This window comes from Schistocerca americana, chromosome 6 (genome assembly GCF_021461395.2).
Source record: "Schistocerca americana isolate TAMUIC-IGC-003095 chromosome 6, iqSchAmer2.1, whole genome shotgun sequence".
NCBI lineage: Eukaryota > Metazoa > Arthropoda > Insecta > Orthoptera > Acrididae > Schistocerca > Schistocerca americana.
The window spans coordinates 489,743,691-489,750,906 of record NC_060124.1 but is presented as its reverse complement, the minus strand read 5'-3'; the positions used below and the strand labels follow the sequence as shown (position 1 = coordinate 489,750,906).

General features: G+C 42.4%; 1 non-coding gene across 1 annotated transcript; it reads left to right on the top strand.

The window, feature by feature from the left end:
- The first annotated feature begins 6,196 nt into the window (after positions 1-6,196).
- On the top strand, positions 6,197-6,271 carry Trnas-cga. The gene has a single exon. It is a non-coding gene; the product is annotated as a tRNA-Ser (tRNA).
- The last annotated feature ends 945 nt before the right edge of the window (positions 6,272-7,216 follow it).

Sequence of the window (7,216 nt, the reverse complement as noted above, 5' to 3'; positions counted from 1 at the left end):
CGTCCCCTTTGAAAAATTATAAATGACTGTGCTGGTAAACTTCCACGTTATATGATTTTCAAACAGCTGAGCAAAACTCATCGTATTCAAACAGTTTTCGCTTTATTTATTCTGATCATTACTAAACTGATACACAATATTTTTAGCGCAACGCAATCTGGCTTTCAATAATCCCAACAAAAGTATGGCCATGACTAGCAATAACCTATACCTTTCTTGAATTACTTACCTCACAAAAATCTTCGTTACTCGAGCTACTGCAATACAGCGAGCGCCAATACTGCCAGCTGAATAAAATATTCTAACTGCTGAAGGCACTAAATACTGATAGGCATAGTTAGCAAATGAAAGATTTTGATAGAGGGAAAACAATGTATATATATATATATATATATATATATATATATATATATATATATATAATTTTGTGACATCTAAGTAAACAAATTTCATTTTTCTAACGGAGACACGTCCAGATCGTCCGCACAAAACTCTGGCATATCTCTCCCCACATTCACCACTGCTGGCGGCTCACCTCCAACTGCCGACCGCTACGCACTGTTAACATCCAGCTGCCCAACACTACACAAGCGAATATTCCAACTATGAGTCCAACCAGCCACAGACTGCACACAGCGCAGTCAACCATTTTCATACAGAGCACTACGTGGCGTTACCAACATAAAAACCTAAACAGCCAACTCACTTAGGAAGGATGCAGCACGATATTTTTGACGGACAGTCATCAACAAATGGAGAAGTAACTTTAGATGTGCTACAAGAAAGTTTGTTTGGACCCTTACTCATCGCGTTGTATATTTATTATCTGGCAGACAGTATGAATAGTAGCCTTAGAATTTTAAGGATGATGCAGTTATCTAAAATAAATACTGTCTGAAGCAAGTCCGTTGCTAGGTGTTTTACCGCCCTAGGCGAGAACTGAAAAATGATGCCCCCTCTTTTTTACAACTGTCAGTCTCCCAAGTATCCCCTTCTCCCCTCCAGCATCACCAACACACAGCGGCACAACAATACCAATCTCGCATGACACTTTAAATCATTAAACTAATATGACCAGAGGTCCTCAATTCAACTGAAGTGTGGCAAATGATCGGCAGACCAAAACAAAAAGAGGAACTGAGAAAGGTATGATATTAAGTCGCAACAATCCAGCGCATCGGCCCCTCTTCATGCTCGATATAGATGAATCAATGTCACGTTTATTTCCGTTTCGAACTCAGTAGCCGCTGAGGTAGAAGCAATGTGTTTCCTTTCGTCAAATTAAGTAAGGACATATTAAGTAACTGTTCAGTACACTTTTAAAAACAATTTGGTGTTTTAATTTTTCCTCTGCTTTCATTTTTTCTCCTCATTTCCTCAGTTTTTTCGCAGTTTGAATTATGCCGCCCTAGGCGGGTGCCTAGTCTTGCCTAATGTCCTGATCTGAAGAAAGCAGCACAAATATTCAATCAGGATGACGGGATACTGATGTTGTGCAAAGACTGACGACTGGCTTTAAATGTTCAGAACTGTAAAACTGTCCACCTGACAAAACGAGAAAAACGTTGTATCCTTTCAATGCAGTGTCAACCAGTAACAACTAAAGTCAAGTCAACTCACTTAAATATCTGGGTGAAAATGATCCCAAATGCTCAGTCATAGGCAAAGCACGGGACAGACGTCGATTTTGTGGCAGGATAATGGGAAACTGTAGTCAATCTGTAAAGGAGATTGATTAAAGAAAACATTCCGTATTAAAATATTGCTCAAGCATGTGAAACACATACCATACAGGAGTAACAGTAGATTCTGAACGTACTGAAGGAAGAAATGCACAAACGGCCATTAGCCTCTTTGATTCAAGGGAGATCGTTACGATGAACGTCAACTGGTAGACGCTTAATGATAAATGCAAATTATTTTGCGAAAGCCTACTTGCAAAGTTTTAAGAATCAACATCAAATGAAGAATCTAGAAATATATTTCCGACTTTGACAAGGGATCCTCCTTCAACTATTACATTTTGTCATAGGATATCGGCCAACGATTTATCCCACACTTTTGACGCCAAGTCTGAACATCGCTCGGACCGTAACTTTGTGTTAGAGGGACCGCGCACGAGCGTAGGTCGGGGACTCATTTCATACAAAAACAACGTACGTAAGTCTCGTGAACTGTCACTTGATAGATGCTGTCTTCTGTCGTCAGTTTCTAGAATTATTTCGAGAGAAATATTAGCGAACAGAGCAGCGGGTGTCGTGAATGGCTGAGCCAATGACATAATTTCGTGCGTATAATCGGTAAGTTTCGAAGTTACCTGTAATTTTGCTCCAAATACGTAACGTTTGTTGAGTGAGCAAGAAAGTTAGGAAGCTCAAGATGAGGAAATTACTCAGTAACTCACCTCGCACATTTTTCTTGGGAGGAAAATTGTACTTCCAGTCATCATTATTTTAAAACTTGTCATTTATCAGATAACTAAAATAAGGATGAAAAAGGTTGAAGTTAGTGCCTTTTTTAGTTAGTATCGCTCTTGAAGATACATCAGTTACATATGTGCCTGTAAACTTAAAAAAAACTGGCATCAATGTCCGGTTTCCTAGGCTCAGTATTCTTCTAAGAAGCCGGTCTTCAAAGTGTTAAAATAAACCATCACGACCAATTTTCACTTTTTAATAAAGTATGCTGGAAACTTCCGCTCGGATATGGTCGAAAATGATAATGAGAACATCCATTCTTTCTTCATGGTACGGGACAGGTCCCGAAGTGCAGAAGCTGTTCTCAGTGCCACTTTCTGAGGTACATTACTGTTGTCATTCCACAGGCGATTGTGTTACGGGGGAAATACGACGAATCACTCAAGACAAACAACCACAATTCAACATAAACAACCGTGACACTGCTGTCAAAATGTTACCGTCTGACATTGGAACAACACTAGCGCCCCTAGCGGCGAGAAAGTCAGCTTTAAGATTGTTTATTTTATCCATTTTTCTTCTTAATTAAACGAATTGTTTTCGTATTTGGCGTTCCATGCATCAGTAAACTATAGAGAGACACGAATGATTGTAAAATATATGTAAAAACAGCCGAATCTCACCGTTTCAGTGACAAAAGCTACGACTTATTGATGAAGAAATTTTTTCGAATATATGTATAGCTGGACCTTACTCTCCTGTAAACAAAAGAGTATAAATACATCTTCATTCGTGAGAAGCATATATTTTAGTTATCTGTTCTTATTATGATAGGCGCTTTTCCTGGCACATAACAGTTTCGTATGGCCTCTAATGACTGACGCATTCTTAAACTTCGAGCGGTTTTCTAAGTAATACGGACTTTTTCTGTAAATGTAATTAATTTTACTACGAAAGTGAATGTGTTGAAGATTCATGGCTTTTGTGCCTCATATGTAGTTACAATTGTGGAATTGCTTTCGTCGGTGTGGGGAAACAGTTTTACTGCTATTGGTTTTTAATTATCACGTCCGAGTGGTTTTCGTGTCAGCTACAGTTGTGGTAGCTTATTTGGTACATGAAATAATGCAAGTACTACACTCCATATAAGTTTCCTAAGTTCTACTTTTTGTGAAACTATTGGAAGTGTAGTGAAGAACGCTTCACACTGTGGTCTATGTATACGTCGTCTTTTTGCAGGTTTTAAACGGCATTCTTCACTTAATATCTGTATATTACAAGAGAATCGTAAGTAAACTGCCCTTGAACGTACCATTCCTTACCTCCCCGAGTCCTTAGGAAATTCAATAAAGATAAATGTGATGTTATTTGTTTTTAGTTAGTGCTGATTTTTATGGCATAAGATACGTGCCCTATCGTAAAGTTAAGTTACTAATCAATGTAAGCGATAATTTTTATACTCTTCCTATATAATATTCTTCAGTGCGACTACCTGTCTACCACGGAATACGGCTATTTCGAAGAAATGCGCCGGCCGGAGTGGCCGTGCGGTTCTGGCGCTGCAGTCCGGAACAGCGGGACCGCTACGGTCGCAAGTCCGAATCCTCCCTCGGGCATGGGTGTGTGTGATGTCCTTAGGTTAGTTAGGTTTAAGTAGTTCTAAGTTCTAGGGGACTTATGACCTAAGATGTTGAGTCCCATAGTGCTCAGAGCCATTTGAAGAAATGCTCAGGTGCCGTATGTGTGAACACTATAACTCATCATAGCTATATAGCTGACTCACGTTGTCTGCATGCGGAGCCATCCTACTTATATCAAATTGTATAACGCCCCCCCCCCCCCGCCACCACCCATGTACCATGACCCTTGCCGTTGGTGGGGAGACTTGCGTGCCTCAACGACACAGATAACCGTACCGTAGGTGCAACCACAACGGAGGGGTATCTGTTGAGAGGCCAGACAAACGTGTGGTTCCTGAAAAGGGGAAGCAGCCTTTTCAGTAGTTGCAGGGGCAACAGTCTGGATTCTGGATGATTGACTGATCTGGCCCTGTAACACTAACCAAAACGGCCTCGCTGTTGTGGTACTACGAACGGCTGAAAGCAAGGGGAAACTACAGCCGTAATTTTTCCTGAGGGCATGGAGATTTGCTGTATGATTAAATGATGATGGCGTCCTCCTGGGTAAAATATTTACATTCGGATCTCCGGGCGGGGACTACTTAAGAGGACGTCGTTATCAGGAGAAAGAAAACTGGCGTTCTACGGAACGGAGCGTGGATGTCAGATCCCTTAATCGGGCAGGTAAGTTAAAAAATTTAAAAAAGGGAAATGGACAGGTTAAAGTTAGATATAGTGGGAATTAGTGAAGTTCGGTGGCAGGAGGAACAAGACTTCTGGTCAGGTGAAATCAGGGTTATAATTACAAAATCAAATAGGGGTAATGCAGGAGTAGGTTTAATAATGAATGGAAATGTCGTGTGGCTAGGGCCTCCCGTCGGGTAGACCGTTCGCCTGGTGCAGGTCTTTCGACTTGACGCCACTTCGGCGACCTGCGTGTCGATGGGGATGAAATGATGATGATTAGGACAACACAACACCCAGTCCCTGAGCGGAGAAAATTTCCGACCCAGCCGGGAATCGAACCCGGGCCCTTAGGATTGACAGTCTGTTACGCTGACCACTCAGCTACCAGGGCGGACTTAATAATGAATAAAAAATAGGAGTGCGGGTAAGCTACTACAAACAGGAGAGTGAACGCATTATTGTGGCCAAGATAGACACGAAGCCCACGCCTGCTACAGTAGTACAAGTTTATATGCCAACTAGCTTTGCAGATAATGAAGAAATTGAAACTTCCTGGCAGATTAAAACTGTGTGCCCGACCGAGACTCGAACTCGGGACCTTTGCCTTTCGCGGGCACGTCCTTTACCATCTGAGCTACCGAAGCACGACTCACGCCCGGTACTCACAGCTTTACTTCTGCCAGTATCTCGCCTCCTACCTTCCAAACTTAACAGAAGTCTTCTGCGAACCTTGCAGAACTAGCACTCCTGAAAGAAAGGATATAGCGGAGACGTGGCTTAGCCACAGCCTGGGGGATGTTTCCAGAATGAGATTTTCACTCTGCAGCGGAGTGTGCGCTGATATGAAACTTCCTGGCAGATTAAAACTGTGTGCCCGACCGAGACTCGAACTCGGGACCTTTGCCTTTCGAGGGAAAGTGCTCTACCATCTGAGCTACCGAAGCACGACTCACGGCCGGTACTCACTCTTTCATATCAGCGCACACTCCGCTGCAGAGTGAAAATCTCATTCTGGAAACATCCCCCAGGCTGTGGCTAAGCCATGTCTCCGCTATATCCTTTCTTTCAGGAGTGCTAGTTCTGCAAGGTTCGCAGAAGAGCTTCTGTTAAGTTTGGAAGGTAGGAGACGAGATACTGGCAGAAGTAAAGCTGTGAGTACCGACCGTGTGTCGTGCTTCGGTAGCTCAGATGGTAGAGCACTTGCCTGCGAAACGCAAAGGTCCCGAGTTCGAGTCTCGGTCGGGCACACAGTTTTAATCTGCCAGGAAGTTTCATATCAGCGCACACTCCGCTGCAGAGTGAAAATCTCATTCTGGAAACATCCACCAGGCTGTGGCTAAGCCATGTCTCCGCTATATCCTTTCTTTCAGGAGTGCTAGTTCTGCATGGTCCGCAGAAGAGCTTCTGTTAAGTTTGGAAGGTAGGAGACGAGATACTGCCAGAAGTAAAGCTGTGAGTACCGGGCGTGAGTCGTGCTTCGGTAGCTCAGATGGTAGAGCACTTGCCCTCGAAAGGCAAAGGTCCCGAGTTCGAGTCTCGGTCGGGCACACAGTTTTAATCTGCCAGGAAGTTTCATATCAGTGCACACTCCGCTGCAGAGTGAAAATCTCATTCTGGAATGAAGAAATTGATGAAATGTATGATGAGATAAAAGAAATTAGTCAGGTACTGAAGGGAGACGAAAATTTAATAGTCATGGGTGACTGGAATTCCACATTAGGAAGAGGAACAGAAGGAAACGTAGTAGGTGAATATGGATTGGGGCTAAGAAATGAAAGAGGAAGCCGCCTGGTAGAATTTTGCACAGAGCGTAACTAATCGTAGCTAACACTTGGTTCAAGAATCATGAAAGAAGAATGTATACATGGAAGAACCCTGGAGATACTAGAAGGTTTCAAATATACTATATATTTCTAAGACAGAGATTTAGGAACCAGATTTTAAATTGTAAGACATTTCCAGGGGCAGATGTGGACTCTGACCACAATCTATTGGTTATGAACTGTAGATTAAAATTGAAGAAACTGCAAAAAGGTGGGAATTTATGGAGATGGGACCTGGATAAACTGAAAGAACCAGAGGTTGTACAGAGTTTCAGGGAGAGCATAAGGGAACAATTGACCGGAATGGGGAAAAGAAATACAGTAGAAGAAGAATGGATAGCTTCGAGGAATGAAATAGTGAGGTTGCAGAGGATCAAGTAGGTAAAAAGACGAGGGCTAATAGAAATCCTTGGGTAACAGAAGAAATATTGAATTTAATTGATGAAAGGAGAAAATACAAATATGCAGTAAGTGAAGCAGGCAAAGAGGGATACAAAGGTCTCAAAAATGAGATCGACAGGAAGTGCAAAATGGCTAAGCAGGGATGGCTAGAGGACAAATGTAGGGATGTAGAGGCTTATCTCACTAGGGATAAGATAGATACTGCCTACAGGAAAGATAAAGAGAACTTTGGAGAAAAGAAGGGGAAGCAGAAAGGTGGAAGGAGTAT